At 41.1% G+C, this 15511-nt stretch overlaps 1 protein-coding gene across 3 annotated transcripts in view; it reads left to right on the forward strand.

Moving 5' to 3' along the window:
• Positions 1 to 15511, forward strand: part of Rpb8 (DNA-directed RNA polymerases I, II, and III subunit Rpb8) — a 79562-nt gene that overhangs the window by 2341 nt on the left and 61710 nt on the right. Inside the window, exon 1 of one of the 3 annotated variants that reach the window (XM_078179671.1) lies at positions 9315 to 9467. The exons of 1 other annotated variant lie outside the window; for it this stretch is intronic. The gene's annotated coding sequence lies outside the window, so the exon portion shown is untranslated. Of the gene's footprint in view, positions 1 to 9314; positions 9468 to 9570; positions 10042 to 15511 lie in introns of those variants that run through there. One more of the 3 variants, XM_078179669.1, reaches the window with a different exon arrangement.

Below are 15511 nucleotides of genomic sequence, written 5' to 3' on the forward strand. Positions count from 1 at the left end.
GTAACGTTTTATACTGAATAGTAATGAAAAATGAAATTTTTTGTATTTTGACATTAATACACTTTATATATCCTAAAGGATCCCCAACGCCAAATATACTTTCTAGTATTTATTAGCTAGTCTTGCTAATCTGGGTTAATGTGTCTTGGAGGTAGCAATTATTCCAGAGGCCACGTTTATTAATTCGTTAATCTGTTTCAACATTATTCTTATCAAATATGATCAAACTGGCATTTTTGACATATCAAATTAAGATCTCCGCTTGAATTGGTTTGTAATCTCATTTATTAAGTCGAGAATATAATGTGCCATCACATACTTTTATCAAACATATCTCCTTCTAAACCGAACTTTACAGAACCTTTACCACTCTCATTTTGTATAGCCAAGAGCACTATCTAAAGGATTCCTTTTGAAAAATTTGTGTCTATAATATTACCAATTTCTCTTTTCCCGTCTAAAGCCCTGATATAGCAATCTCAATCTATTCATCCCGCCTGCAACACCAGTGCACGCATCCATTTTGGTACGGTTTGCGCCACGTGCACCAGGCGTTCCCTAAATAGCTTGGGTACACGGCGCAGGGTAAAAGTCCCGCGACTACCAGACACCTGGGCTATCGTCTTGCAGATATTTATTCTGAACTGGCGCGTAAGAGGACATCCGCGGGAAACGGCGATCATAGTGTTGCATCAATGAGAGAGGCACGGTCGAATCGGCACCGCCTCGTGATTCATTGCCGCGTAGTCTCGGTGGTCTCCGTAGATGCTCGGTGGCCATTATTTATGCGATTTCCTCACGACTTTCACCGAACCGCGGGGGATAGACGCGCGTTTATATGGGTATGTGGAATAAAAGGGCAGTGGGACGCGATTCGCCAGCAGCTCGCTCCTGCTGTGGTTGCTCGAAGGGTGTGGCGACGGCGGGGAGGTAAACGAGATACCATGACTGGTTCGGGGGTTCGAGGGGTGAAGGACGAGGGGGGCTGGCAGTCTGCTGCGACCGGTCGATGCAGCAACGCTGCCCGCAGCCGCACCAGCACCAGCAGCAGCAGCAGCAGCCAGTACCGAGCAACATCGCATTCGCGTAATACGACACGACTCTGGGTACCGTGGTGAGGTCGCTGGGAGTTCTGGGAGGGGGGAGCGCCCGGGACGCGCTAGGATGTCGTGGTGGGGGTTGACACGGTCAAGGTCAGTCTCGGTTCCAAGGTCGCGGGGAGATGTCATCTCAGGAGGAAGCCGGTGCGGTCTTTCCTTCTCTCTCCCGCTCTCCTCTCTCCGCCGCTGTTTGCTCCCTCTCTTTTCCGCCCCGTGTTTCACCATCCGTTTCCCCAGTAGTTTCGTTTCAACGCGAGCTCCCTTGCGTTTCTTCCCTCCGCGCGCACTCCGTACGACCTCCATTACGCTCCTGCAATTGCGGCGTAATAGAGATCTCTCCTGCAGCTTCTTATTTCTCCCTTGTTTCTGGCTTTTCTCGTCGATGCACACGATTCCTCCGTCTGTCGAGAGCATCAGTTACGAACCGAACACGTATTCGCAGGTACCTACTTACACACGGCAGTAGAACTGGCACCTGTATTTCGGTATTTAGGATACCCAAGTACCCATGAGTTAACCGAGTGTCTTCTAAATAAGGTTTTATTACTGCTTCCAAGAGCCATTATTATTTTAACACTAATTATTCATTTTTTTATTCATAAATAAAGTCTTTCAAGTCACTGGTAACAGTTCTAAGCTGGGAACTGTAGACAACAAACCTTCCAAAATGTTTTTCTAGTCAAAACTATAATATTTCATATTGTATTCTCATATCCTTTTAATAGATTGAATTCTTGTTATTTGTTATTTAATTTAATTTCTGCAACATGTTTCTATATTGCTGCAGTTGTATTCATTTAACAGGTACTCAGATAACCAGTTATCTCATGGGATGCCTTGATACTCGGGTAATTTTCATTTAACGGAGTATCTCGTGGGTAACTCGGTTACTCAATTATTTTATAAATCGTAGCTTTACTCAAGGGAGATGCAACGAGGAACGGTGACATTTTTATGTCGGCGATCACAAAGACCTCGTTCACACCTCGGGACCACCCGACCCTCTTCTCCGAAATTGGGAGCAGGAAGAGTCTCCTGCAGCTGGCCCGGAGCCATCGGAAGTGTCTTACCCTCGAGTTTGACTTCCATTAGTACCATCGTTACCCCTTCGTCAAATGCTAGCTGCTTTAACTACCAGTTTACGATTCGGACGAACCACACACCGCCACGGGCGCCTCTAAAACATTGTATGCGCTGGTCGATAATAGAATGCGATACGTCGCGCTTGAGCCTGGATGCATGATTACGTTCTCCGGGTACATTTCACAATGTTTACTGACAACGGTTACTCCCGGCGATTAATTGTAGACAGGAAATCGGAAACGAAGTCGTTATCGTATGTCAGAACTGGCTGGATACGTCCAAACTGGCTACCGATGCCAACGGGACGTCCGTCAGAAACAAGAGGTCGAATTAATAGAACGAATTAACAATATCATTTTCACCCTCGCCCGACCATGTTGCCTAATTACCTTTCTCCTGTTTCGGAAAGCCGCGATTGGTACACGGCTTTTCAGACCAGGCCGTCGGTTCGACACGGCGCAAACGAACCGTGACATCCGTCGCTGCTCGCACCACTGCATTTTTAACGTTTTATAAAAAGTCGAAACAACCTGGAAAACCGGACAGCTCGGAAAAGGGTTCGCAAATAAAACGCTGATTGAGTGATCATTCAAGCGCGGGTTGATCAACGGGTGTTTGATTAACCAGGTTCGAACGGTGGAAACGAGGCTTAACGCGACTCTCCTCCAACCCCTGCGGCCCACGCTGCCTCTCGAAGAAAATCAATTTAGACTGCAGATGCCATCGGGATTTCATTGAAAATAACGCTTTTTGAAATTCTAATTCTCTGCGGACTGGCAATCTTAACACTAAGTCTATCGTGCCGTTCAGAATGACAGGTTTCTCAATTTTTTCTTTTAAAATTGTTTTATTTGTAAGGACACTTACACAGAAAATACTCGAATACGTGGCGAAAAGTCTATCAAAATTCAGTTTTGTTATTTTTATAACCGTTAACCGTTTAAATTCTTCACAACTCGAACATATTTATTCGCAAGCTAGAAACTGACTTTTTGAAGAAGAACAGAAAATAATGCACGATAGTGGACAAATATATATGGTTAACTTTCCAAACGGAATAACTTTGCTAAAAGTGGACAATATATAAACGACTTTTGCAATAATGACCAAAAAATCATATCTTTCAATTGTTTTAAGTAAGCACACAATGAAAATTTAAACGACCTGTTTTTTAGGACCCAGTTAACGTTGTGATAAACTACAAATAGTTGAAAAGTTAAGTTACATGAAATGAATTACATTTTCATTATTTTTACTTTTTGTAGATACCGATAAGATCAGAAAAATCTAATTAGATTAGCTTAAAATAACAAGATTGCCTTGTACGGATGCTACGAAATAAAAATGTATAATCTTATAAGTTTCACAATTGTCAGTAGATAATATTATAACCATGAAATTCTATGAATATCGTCTAACAAAGGTTGATCGAATGATTAACGATGAGGGAATTTATTCTTATTGATATTTAATCATCTGAACAATGCCTCCGGTGATTTTTTATTTTTTTTTCCTATCGGGGACATTATTCTCTTCCCTAACGTCCAAGTTAGCAAGGATTAAGGTTGAACTTGTTCGAGATCCGAAGTATATTTCAGGGAGCAGGTCGTGCGGTAAGAAAGATAAGACTAACGCGATCAGGTATCATCCTTTGTATAGGTGGAACAGTGACAGAAAGACCTTCGGACAGGTCTACTGGTACAGGTCGGTGCGAAGGTCGTCGATGATCTACTGTTCCGAAGGACAGTTTGGATTAAATCATCGCTTGTGGGCCAACTTCCTTTCGACGCCATCGGAGTCACGAACCGGATACATTATTCTAATCACATTATTTTCATACCTTTCTATATGGTAATTACAATACTTTTCTCTCGGAATAATTGCTGAACCAGATCGGTAGTACAGTTTAAACATTTCTCTTTCATTATCGATATCGAATTATTGCAAAATAGACACGTGCACACCTAATCAATGCTAAACCTACGTACCGGTCAAAATGATCGGTCTTACATTTTCTCTTCATAATTGCTTTTTTTCACTTTGAAAGTCACTTTCATAGAAAATAATTGAATATTTATAACTTTCTATCAAAAATCCATTTCAATTAATTGAATTCTTGATGCAAGCATCCGCTATGATAATAGTGAAAAAACCTATATAAATTCAGTCTCGTTATTCTCGTGAAGCAAGACACGCTAGTAACTTTTAGTGCTCAATAGACTTAGCGTTGATATGCACAGGTATGTACCTCAAATATAATTAGCTACGGATTTGATGTTCCATTCGCCACTGATCTCGTGTGATAAATCTTCCGCAGGCTTAGATTCAGATTCATCGTTTATTGATCGATTTAAGATCGGACACCAAAGTTTTCGAACTCGTTTATTCAGCTATTGTTAGAAAACGTGTCTCAGCCTCCGCACTGCCGTATCGTTTATCTAGAGAGCTCCTCGAAGTCGATACTACCGCGCTAGTTTCAGAAACTTTAACTCCTGGAGAGTATATCTGTATATACGGGCCAGGCGGCCAATACGCGATTAAGGCCACGACCTTGGCCGGCAACCACACCGTGAAAGGTTTTTACATCTTTAACGAGTCGGATAAATTCGTGCCGGCAATATTTATGGAAGGTTCCGATAAAGACCGATAAAATTCACTGCCAGTCTAGTCCCATCTAATTTTCTTTACGATGTTGCATTATGTTGCACTCAACCGTTGTACTGCCTGGGAATCTTTTTCCTCCAGCAGTGCTCTCGCATTTTCAACTTTGCCACTCTTTTACAACTCTGTCCGACCTAATTGTGTTCCCCACTTTTCTTTCATAGTTTTAAATTTAAAGACGATATTAAATGAGTCGGCGCTAATACGTCTGAATTGGTCCACAATTTTCTTCTTCTTTTTAATCCAGTAAATTCCGCTACTATAAACTTGATCCGTTGCTCTGTTGTTGACTTGTTGCTAACTTGTTGAGTTAATAATAATTCTGGTTTGCTTGTATAAGCAGCTTATCCGAAGCGGAACATCAGAACTTCTGCATTCAATAATGAGTACAAATGAGGCACATCCTCCTTTTCAATATTTATTAATCGATTCTCTATGTGTACACAGTGTTGCTGATACCGAGGAGTGCACTCTCCACGATAACGTATCAGTATGTAAATTGACCACTCGAAGATACTCGTATAATGTTTACCGAGGCGTCGCTTAGCCTCGGGATCAATCAGCCTTTCCGTTTTCACGTAAATTGGAGTGGAACGCGGTCTTTAATCGGAGCGATCAGTCAACAAGTCCCGGGGAACTTTGTAATTGCGTCCCAATTCGAAGAAAATCAACGGCAAGAAAAAAAAGAAAAGAACTTCGAAGTCTCAAGTTACACAATCTGGAAAGATCGTTTCTGACAGTGGGTCACCTTGCGTTGCTATGATGCCGCGGTAATTCGAGCAATTTACTCGGGCAACTCAAGCAGATCGCTCGCGAATCTAATGGTTTCCTCCGCCTGGCCAAGAATCTTGCATACAATGGCCGACTTCAGTTTTACGTGGCTCTAAAGGCTTATTGAGATCCATTCGCAATCGTCGAGGCAGCTCCGCGTCGTTCTAGAACTCCCCTACGGTTACCAACGGTCGCGGGAGACATGGAAAGCATTCAGGAGCCCTGAGGGACAGCTAAGGTCTGCTAAGTAGCTTCAGCAATTCTTCATGAGCTTCGGCTAGCTGTTTAATTGCGCATTAATGTTAAAAAGAGTCGTTCGTATTTTCTAAAGAATTCTGAAGAGCGGAGGCTCCTCAGGGATCCTGTGATAACTCTTGAGGCTCTGTGTCTCAGCATGATCCTTGCATATCCTCGGCGACTTCTGTGTACTCTAGAAGAATCTAGAAGGTTCTTCAAGAAGGTCTCCAACAAACACACTGAAGCTTTGTTGTACTATGCTGTACGTTACCAATATTGCAGAAAAGAAGTACAGTGGTGTCCAAAAATTTAAGACGATGAATTTAAATTCTTTTAATATGCATATAGTATAACTGTTATTTATTTATTCAGTTTATTTCGCGTTGAAATCTACATGTACATCTTTCAGTTAACGCTAAGAGATTTATTCAATCATTTTCTATCAAGGGATCTATAAATTAAACAATTTTGAAACAAAAGATGTGAAATCTGTCTTTTATAGAAAATAAATGAATGAACTTCTTAAACCAAACTCCCATTATAATAAACATGATAAAAGATTAGATTGTCACTGAACTATTATTGAAACTACACGTTAATCATTTTTAGTAGTTTTAGTGTTAATCTCAAACATAATGCTACAAAATTTTAGTTAGCGAGAGACGTTTTATGAATTTTTTTGATATTTTAGTATATAAGTGTCAACACTAATGCGTAGTGTCCAATGGTTGATTTAAGTTTATTTAGTATTCAGCATGAATAATGTTAAAGATATGGAAATTAAGATGGCCATATTAAATTTCATAGTCTAATTCCATAACATAGAAATAAAACGTAAAACAATGCTTATGTCGGTAGTATGTGATTTTCAATTTCAAATTCTGCACATTCTGAAGAACATAAGAATATCGAGTTTCATAAAAATCGTATAAAGTTACGAATTCTGGCCCACATTTTTGGGGGAATGTGTCCGTCGTTTTGAAGGAGATTTGCAACCACAGTGCATTTTACCAATTTCTCTCTTTCTTTATCAGAAATTTTCAACGCTGCCCCGGGCTTCCCTCCTTCTCTCTCACTGGTAGAATCGATAGACCGATTCCGGAAGATAGTGGCCACCGAATATCATCGTCCCCTGACAATCATCCCGTCGCTATCTACATGCAGCGGCCGGCGATCGTGAATTCGTGAATTCGTCAATTTTCACGCGGCTTCCTGAAATCGGTTCCTGCCGGTTGCGCAACGTTGCGTTCCCCGTTCCGTGTTTCGGCCGGAAATACAATGAACTCGTTAACGCGGCCGATTGTTCGGCGTCCAATTTCAGTGCAGCGCTCGGTTGCATAAGGCAGTGTCCACGGGTGCGGGTAATAAAGAATCTTTGAGAAACGGCCGCTCTTTGGAGCGCGCGCAGGTTACGTCAGACGCCGACTCGTATTATCCATTTAATCTGATAAATGACGCCGGAGCTAATCAGGCGACGGCGAACGAAGCGCACCGTTGCGCAGCAGATGCACGGCACGTACCGAAACCCCGCATGATCCTTCTACTCCGTTCTCCACCTTATTCGCCATTGCGCGTCCCATCTAGCCACCTCCTTTCTCCACGACCTATTTCCGAGAAACGACGCTGGACCAAAATGGCAGCCACCTAATGGTCCACTTATCAGGCTTCGACAAATTCAGATCCGCAGTTTTTTGGGTCAGCGATGTTTGATTTATTCGGATTCGCAACGGGGAAAATGTTTTCAAAGCGACTGTTAAAAATTCGTACGAACAGATTCTCAAGTGTTGTGCTATCTCCATCATTCTTTGGGAATCTTCATGGGATACAGTTCAGGGTCGAATCTTCCTATCTTCTGCCTTGAAGATCATGTACGATCAATTTCTTTGTAAGGGCTTTTAATCAGTTTTATACGTTACCTTTTTAAACTTATTTTTAACACCTGCATCGTGTTTCACAAAGAGAACAGTGGGGTTGGTATCGTGCTCTTAGTAAAATATAAGACATAATCCATCTATTTAATGGTTTCGTACTCGTTGAAACTAATTGTAGAACGCTCCGTATGGTACAGTGCGATAAAACATCTGGGAATTATCTGGAAATCATTGCACCCAGGCAAACAAAGCCCATAAATCAATTGACCCGGTTTCTTTAATCTCACATTTACTTGTGTAATCTGTAAACCGCGATTTAAAAATACTTATACAAGGGAATACAAAAAAGATGAGAACTTGGGTCGAATAAAGAGATCACTCCAATTCATTGAAAATTATACGACATCCAAGAATAAGGATGAGAAAATTGTCTGCCAACACTTCGTGCGCAGTAATTGAATGACGAAGTTTCTAGCGTTGACTTGTGGCTGCAGACAATAACGAGATGGAAATGGATGAAAATTAATCATATTATGCATTTCTGAATTTACATGCATTGCATTCATTGTAAACAGCGATCTATTATGATATCTTATTATAGATCATTTTAAATAAATTATAATAAAGTGACAAATATTTGTAGTTGTTCCTCTCGAAAACCGCATGTTTTTATTCTATGAACATTCGGTAATATTATGTACAAAATTTTAAATTTTGTTTATTTTTATAGGAAATAATCATGTTCTGGATTCTTTCTCTACGTCGCTTTGTATAGTGTCGCATCTTGTGTTAGGTAATTAGCAACGTTACTATTTTTAGATCTTACTGTACAATAAATTAGTTTCCGTCAGGTAATGTAGGATGTCTTTTATGCGTTCCTCTGATGTTAGAACTACAATGAAAACATCTTACTTCTTATTGTTTCTCGATTGTACTAAAATTACGAATATATTTCTCCTTATACTTTTTTACTTTAAGTGTTAAAACCAAATTTATTTTCTCCGCGATTATTACATCGTTCCATGACTAGTATACTCGACAGAAACATGAACAGAATTAAATAATTCAATAACTAGTTAAATAGGTTAGTTGAATAGAATTTCTCCTTTTTATTAACTTCATAAATCCTCCACTGAGTTTTATTACAGCTGTACCAATTGTACCATTAATCAGTACCTAAAACTAAGCGTAACAGTTAAGTAATATTGTACATCTTTATATACTTTGGTTGCCATCTTGTAAGCACACGAACATGCAACCGTTCCCTGGGACTGTGTCCAACGATTATTATCTCCACGGTTACTTCTCCGGATTGTTCTATAAAGATCTGTCGGCAAAAGATCCGCTACCCATTGAGATTATTGTGCATAATTGAAATTTTAGCCGACTCGGAACGCTTCTTACCATCGCATCCGTGAGCTCGTGGTCGAGAGAGCGCGGGTACCACTTGACGACCGACAGGGCCGCGGGATTGGTCGGCCGGCGGGCGCGCGGCCAATCGCGAGCCACTGTTGCTACGGCGCGCCGGTAACCGGCCTTCGCGTTCGTCCGGCTCCTGTCCGCGACGGCGGCGGTCGGTTTCGCTAGCAATTGCGCGCAAAGCGGGAGCCCTCGGCAGCGGCCGCACGATTAAGACAAGGATGACCATAAAAATCGCAGAAGATCGAGACGAAGCGTTCCAAGTCTTGCGAACATGCAGCTTGAAACGGAAGGGAGAGGCGAAGGAATAAGAACAGGAACGAAGGTAGATAACAAAGAAGCAAATGGTCACACAGGAGAGACGCAGAGCGGAGGAATGGAACGGCCGGTGGAAGCGGGACGGCGTTACGGAGGAACGACTCGGTCGAGAAAGAAACGTGGAGAGCAGGAGAGGGACACGCGGATGAAAAAGGGGGGCACGGTGTGGCGGTGCCGGCTGCCTACGGCGAGTCGACAGTTTGGTGGCGTTCGGTGTTGCTAGGCGCGAGGGCCACTGTCAGTGCCAAGGCGGCAGCCGGCAACCTTCTCGCGACCGCGAATCGGGAGCCAGCTTTTTCTGTGTTCTTCCGCTTCGCCGTATACCGTTCCGTCGCTCTTCCATCGCGATCCCGATCGATCTCTCGTCGACGATGTCCGCCGCAGGGCCCGCGCTGCATTTTCGAGACTGTTCGAACGACGATAGGCCGCCTCTTTGGCAGCACTGCGTCGCCGTCGCGGTCGTGCCGCGTCTGCGTGCGTGTGTGCGTGAAAACCCCGGGATTCCAGATCACAGAATCCGGCTAGAAGGGTGAAGAACGTGTTTGCACAGATTTCCAAAATCGATGGATTCAGGCCACGAGGTAGGAAACTTGATATTTTTCGCGCGAAACCATGCCGAATGGAACTCGAAATCGCGCGAGGTATAATCGCTTCGCGGCGAACCAGGTTCGAGGTTAACGGTTACTCTCAATTGCTATATTGATCCACGAATGAGATCTTGCTTCGAGAATTGCCCAGATTTTGCACGCCGGCGCTTTAGCAAATTTTGGAATTTACTAGAATATAACACGATTTTTGGAAATACGTGAAATTATATTTCGAATTTATCGAATTTTTGGATTATTTGATTTTGTTGTTTTCTGGTAACGCGTACGTGTGGGTGAAAGTATTTGTAGAATAGAAATGGCGACACCGGATAACGGTATTGTGATGAATCGCACGAATTTGAAGCATGGTGTAAGCCGAGTTCTGTCGACGAAGCCACGTAAAAATGCTAATGCGACACATTTTATCGAGTCTTATCGGACAGTTGAATACCCTTTCGGAAACGTGAAAACGTTTTAAAGCATTTCGCACAATGATATGAGCTACACCGGCGCGCATGATGAAATCATGTCCCGATCGTATCAGGCGATCGATCTTTTCTGTTACAAAGCCATCGAACATGTTTCTAACCGGCAGGTTCTCAATGGTGTATTCGACGTTTAACGTTTCCATCTTTAATTTGATTAAAACAGGATACATAGATAATCCAATTTAGCTATGATGAAATATTTGTCGAGAAAGTCAAAAGGATATCGAATTACAATTAGCCGTGGTTACGAAAAGGCTAGCCATAAAAATAGTGCCAACTTTCTACGGCTGAGATGTACAGTTGGTAATAAAAATACCCCATACTGTCGCCACGATCGATGAACTTTTTGTGTTCTGAAGTTTACGATAGCTAAAATAGGTTTCAGTTTTCTTTTAAAACAATGTAACTTTTTTTTAAAACTGTATTAAAATTATTTGTAGGCAATTTTCATAATTTCTGTTTACTTATTCTGTAACAAACTAGTCTGACTGACTTCTAAGAAAAATTCAAGTCATTTAGCCAGTTTTAAAAATGTTATATCGTCTGAGATGCTATTAATATATCTTACACGGCGAGTGCACATTGTTTACGTCATAAAATTAATACAATATTGTAGCATTTTTATTCCTACATTTTACAGCCGTAATAAAATAAGTAATCAAATTTATCGTGCATCGGAAATGACCCAGTTCATTCTCTTATTTGGCTATCAGACATTTCGCCATCCGAAAGTCAACACGTCATTAACATCGACTGCTATATCATTCGAAATTAGCAACGAATATTTTAATGTGAATATCCGGGAAAATACCGACGCTTATACAAATTAAAAGATTTTCACTTTAACTGCAACGAAACCTGGATCAGATTGTTTTTTATTCCTCTTCGACTGCGTGGGTCTAGGCTTCGAGAAAATTGCCCAGTTAACTCATAAACTGCCACGGTTCTCATTTGGGTATTACACGTACTTAACGCTATTAGGTCTTTTCATTTAATCCCGTCACGTTTTCCGCACCCAACGTTATCACTTCGAATATTCCTGGCGTTATTAAAAAGTTTATTACAAAAGTCGTATAGTTTTATGATAGTAGGTCTTCGGTAATAACAGTCTTATTTTGTCGCGGAAGGTCAGTGAGATACGATAGAGAACTCTGTCTTTTTCCCATGTTCATTGTATGCTTATCTTATTTATTTGACTGTTTTATAAGTACAAGCAGTGTTCCGGTAGTCGTAGTACAGTAAAAAAAGATAATCAGTTAAGTAAACAATACCGAATAAAATTGAGGTTTTTTTTCATTAAAAACGATACAGTTATTGGTTACAGTCAGCCACGAATGGACAATATTTCCAGTTTATTTCTTAGGAAATTATCCATATAGATTAGAGCTAAGACATTCTCTATTACTTCTAAAAATTTTATATTAAGAGAAGATCATTTTGGTGAATTTATTGGAAGGCAAACAGTGTCCACAGGTCATAAATAATTTTTTTTCGAGTTTTAGGAATTCGCTAACGAACTCGTTTTCGCGAACCAAAGCAATAATTCTGTTTCCATGATCGTAAGGAACGGTGGATCTCGTTTTCCGAATTGGTGTAACGTTTTCATGACACGACGTTGTGTCCGCAGTTCCGTTGCACAGCGTGTTACACGCGAACTACGACGCAAAATCAGCAGACGGGGAGGGGTGTGTTGAAGAAAATTGCGTAGTTAGCGGGTTGTATCCCTCTGATCTGGGTACGAGGAGGACGGCGGCAGTCGCCTAGGTGTCCCCGTTAACGCGATTAGGGGAATAAGCGTAAATCAACCGGCCGGTACTGCGTGCGTTGCTCGGGCTACGAAAACGCACGTGTGCCGTTTCACGATAATTCTTTTTATGATTCATCGGTGCTTTTCGATCTTCCGTTTTCATTCTGTAATGAAACCTTAAACCGACTTCCGGATCCTTCCTCTTAGTTCGAATTTCCATACATATTTACGTAATTAGAAGCTGCAGGCAATTAAAATTCGCGGTACGCTCCAAACAGGTATTAATACCCGACCGTCCGTCAACGTAAGTTTCATAAACGGCTAGTAATACCCGACCGGTCGTTAACGTGAGTTTCATAAACGGGTACTAATACCCGACCGACCGTGTGAGTGTTAAGCACGGCTACTTATTCTCCTGTAACGAAACGGAATGAAATACTGTTGTGCCTTGCCTCCTCGGTTTCACAAAAATTCCTCTGCGGAGAATTCATTGGATAACCCATCAGTTAGTCGTTCAATTAATTATTCACACCAGTTGTACAACTTAAATGTTGAAACGTTGTTAGCTATTTGATTTTCACGTTATACAATGAAATTTTATTCTGCGTTACGAATTTGACTGTATGTATGTTACTATATTTATAACCATATTGTTGAGTCCTGGGCACAGGGTCCCAAGGACGATCTTCAAACAATGAAGACAAATTATAGTTTATGATGCTAGTAATGGTAAAATGCTATTTTTGAGGAACCGAACCATCAAGTAATTTTAGTATTTCGCGCGACGCATGGTAATCGGTTTACAATCTCCTGTTTTCGGTCTCAATAGCGAACGCTGGCATCATAAAACTCGGGGGTTTCCAAAGGGGCTCCGCGGACAGAGGCCTGAAGGCCCAAGGCAGGCTCGCGACCGTTCCGCGAGCAGCTATGTATTTTTACGCTTCATTCAAACCTGGAGGAAATCCCTGTCAATCGTTGCGAAAACCAACCCCTACCATAGAGTTTCTTCCGATCCCCACCTTTTGGATTTGTTACCACTTCCACCAACTTCTTCCTGGACCGAGCTTTCCTAAAAGCTCGTACGACGTCAAAATAAGAGACACATTTCGACTACAGACGCATTTTAGACCACAGAAACGAGTAGAACATAGATCACGAATTAGTGTAGAATTCTAAACCTGAGAGCAAAAGTGTATTATAGTAAGCTAAATAATAAAGTGAGTGAAATTCCAAGTCCACATTTTAATACAGTCCACTTCTATAGCGTCATAGTTCGTCGCTATTACTGATCGACGCCGTGACGCCCCAACACATATATATTATTAAATTGATTGCTATAATTATTACTGTATATTGTTACATATCGCTATATACTACTACATATCACTGTACTACTTCTATATAATTACTATATATTTTTACAAATTGTATACAAATTTTATTATAAATTGTAAAAATTCACTGCATTTTCAAATTCACTACATATCACTGTACTATTTCCATATAATTACTATATATTTTTACAAATTGTATATATATAGTTTTATTATAAATTGTAAAAATTGGATCAGACAAGCTCAATTTTTTTGAGACGATAGTCAAACTAATTTATCAGTCGATGCATAACAATATTTTTTCTAACATTGCGAGTGAATAGAATGAAAAGAAATATTAAGACATCACAGTTTTCAATATTCTATCTCAGTATATAAGGAAACTTTAAACAATACATTTTTCATGTCTCGGTAACTTGCATGCATAATGAAATTGTCGTCGGAACTGATTAACCTTTCTGAAAACTACAAACAAGCAAAGAATGCAAAAAGTTTTTCATGTGTTTCAACAACCAACTGTGACAAATGTAGAGATTTCTTCATCTTTTAATGCTGCATATAGTTTATTTCTACATCAATCAACTTCGATGAATTTTTTAATATTCGTATAAATTTCGGAGACCTGAAAAACGCATTGGATACAATTTTTACTAGATCCAAAAAATACAAAATACAATTTCATTCGTTTTGTCGTTAACCAAACCAATTACCAATTTTTGCAAAAATTTATTTAGCCATTGAGTCTAGTAAATTAATCTCTCTAACATATAAAAGAATTATAAAGAAGTTATTCCATTCTCAAAAGCGTCCACACATATACAATTTGTCTACGACCATACGTATGTATATGGCGCGCGTTGACGCGTGTCTGATCATTTCGCACCATTTCTACTTATCACGGTGCAAGTGCACGCGCACCGGATAAATTCGCCATATCCGGTGGTCTGGGTGTGCTGCGAGCAAAAATTTTCCTGCACACCTCTGGTGCACGTTTCCGCGAGAAATCCTTTTGGTTCACATACTCCGACCGCGTTTCCAGTGAAAATGCGGCATCGTTCGACACGTTAACCTCGTGTGGCTCTCTCTCTCTCTCTCTCTCTCTCTCTCTCTCTCTCTCTCTCTCTCTCTCACACACACACACCCACACACACACACACACCCCCCCACCCACACCCTCATATATGTTTACACATATACATATACAATATAGTGACTTCACCGTAGCACCATAATCCCCCAGACGATCTTTTGACCTTTCTGATCGAGACGCGCGAGTAGACCGGCCGCTCAAAGCTAGTCAACACACCGTCATTGTTAACCAACGCGCGTGTTCTCCTTTAGGGCAGCCGATGTTCTGTTATTGACATACTCTTTGCTACAGGCTACCGGAGCATAGAGGCTATAGGAACGGATCGGCGCGCTGCTCTATCGGCGCCCGTCGAATCACGCCCGATTAATTAATCCTCGGAAGGCGGACGTTTCTGGCAACCGTACAGTCGGTGGTTGCCTGCCTGCTGCCTGCCTTTGCGCACCAACCGGTTTTTTCCTTTTCGGTTCGCGCTACGAAAATACTTTGAAACGCAACTGCTGCACGTTCGGTTAGTTTCGGATTCTTTGATGTATTGCCTGTTTCGTTAGATGCTCCATTAGTTGTTAGTCTGATTACTTGGGGACCGTGTTACCCCGACACAAGCATATTAGTAGTTCGGGGATCTTCTGGTCGAATCAAACTCTTTTGGATCAATCGTAAGGAAGAGAAATAATATAAAAGCGTTTTTCTTCTTTTGACGATTTTAATCAATCATGGAAAATGTGAAAGATATTCTAAAATTTGTCTAATAGTTTTATTACTTGCAATCTCATCTAGACAGTTTTAATATAAAATGTGAGGCCCA

The sequence above is a fragment of the Augochlora pura genome, chromosome 4 (assembly GCF_028453695.1).
Source record: "Augochlora pura isolate Apur16 chromosome 4, APUR_v2.2.1, whole genome shotgun sequence".
NCBI lineage: Eukaryota > Metazoa > Arthropoda > Insecta > Hymenoptera > Halictidae > Augochlora > Augochlora pura.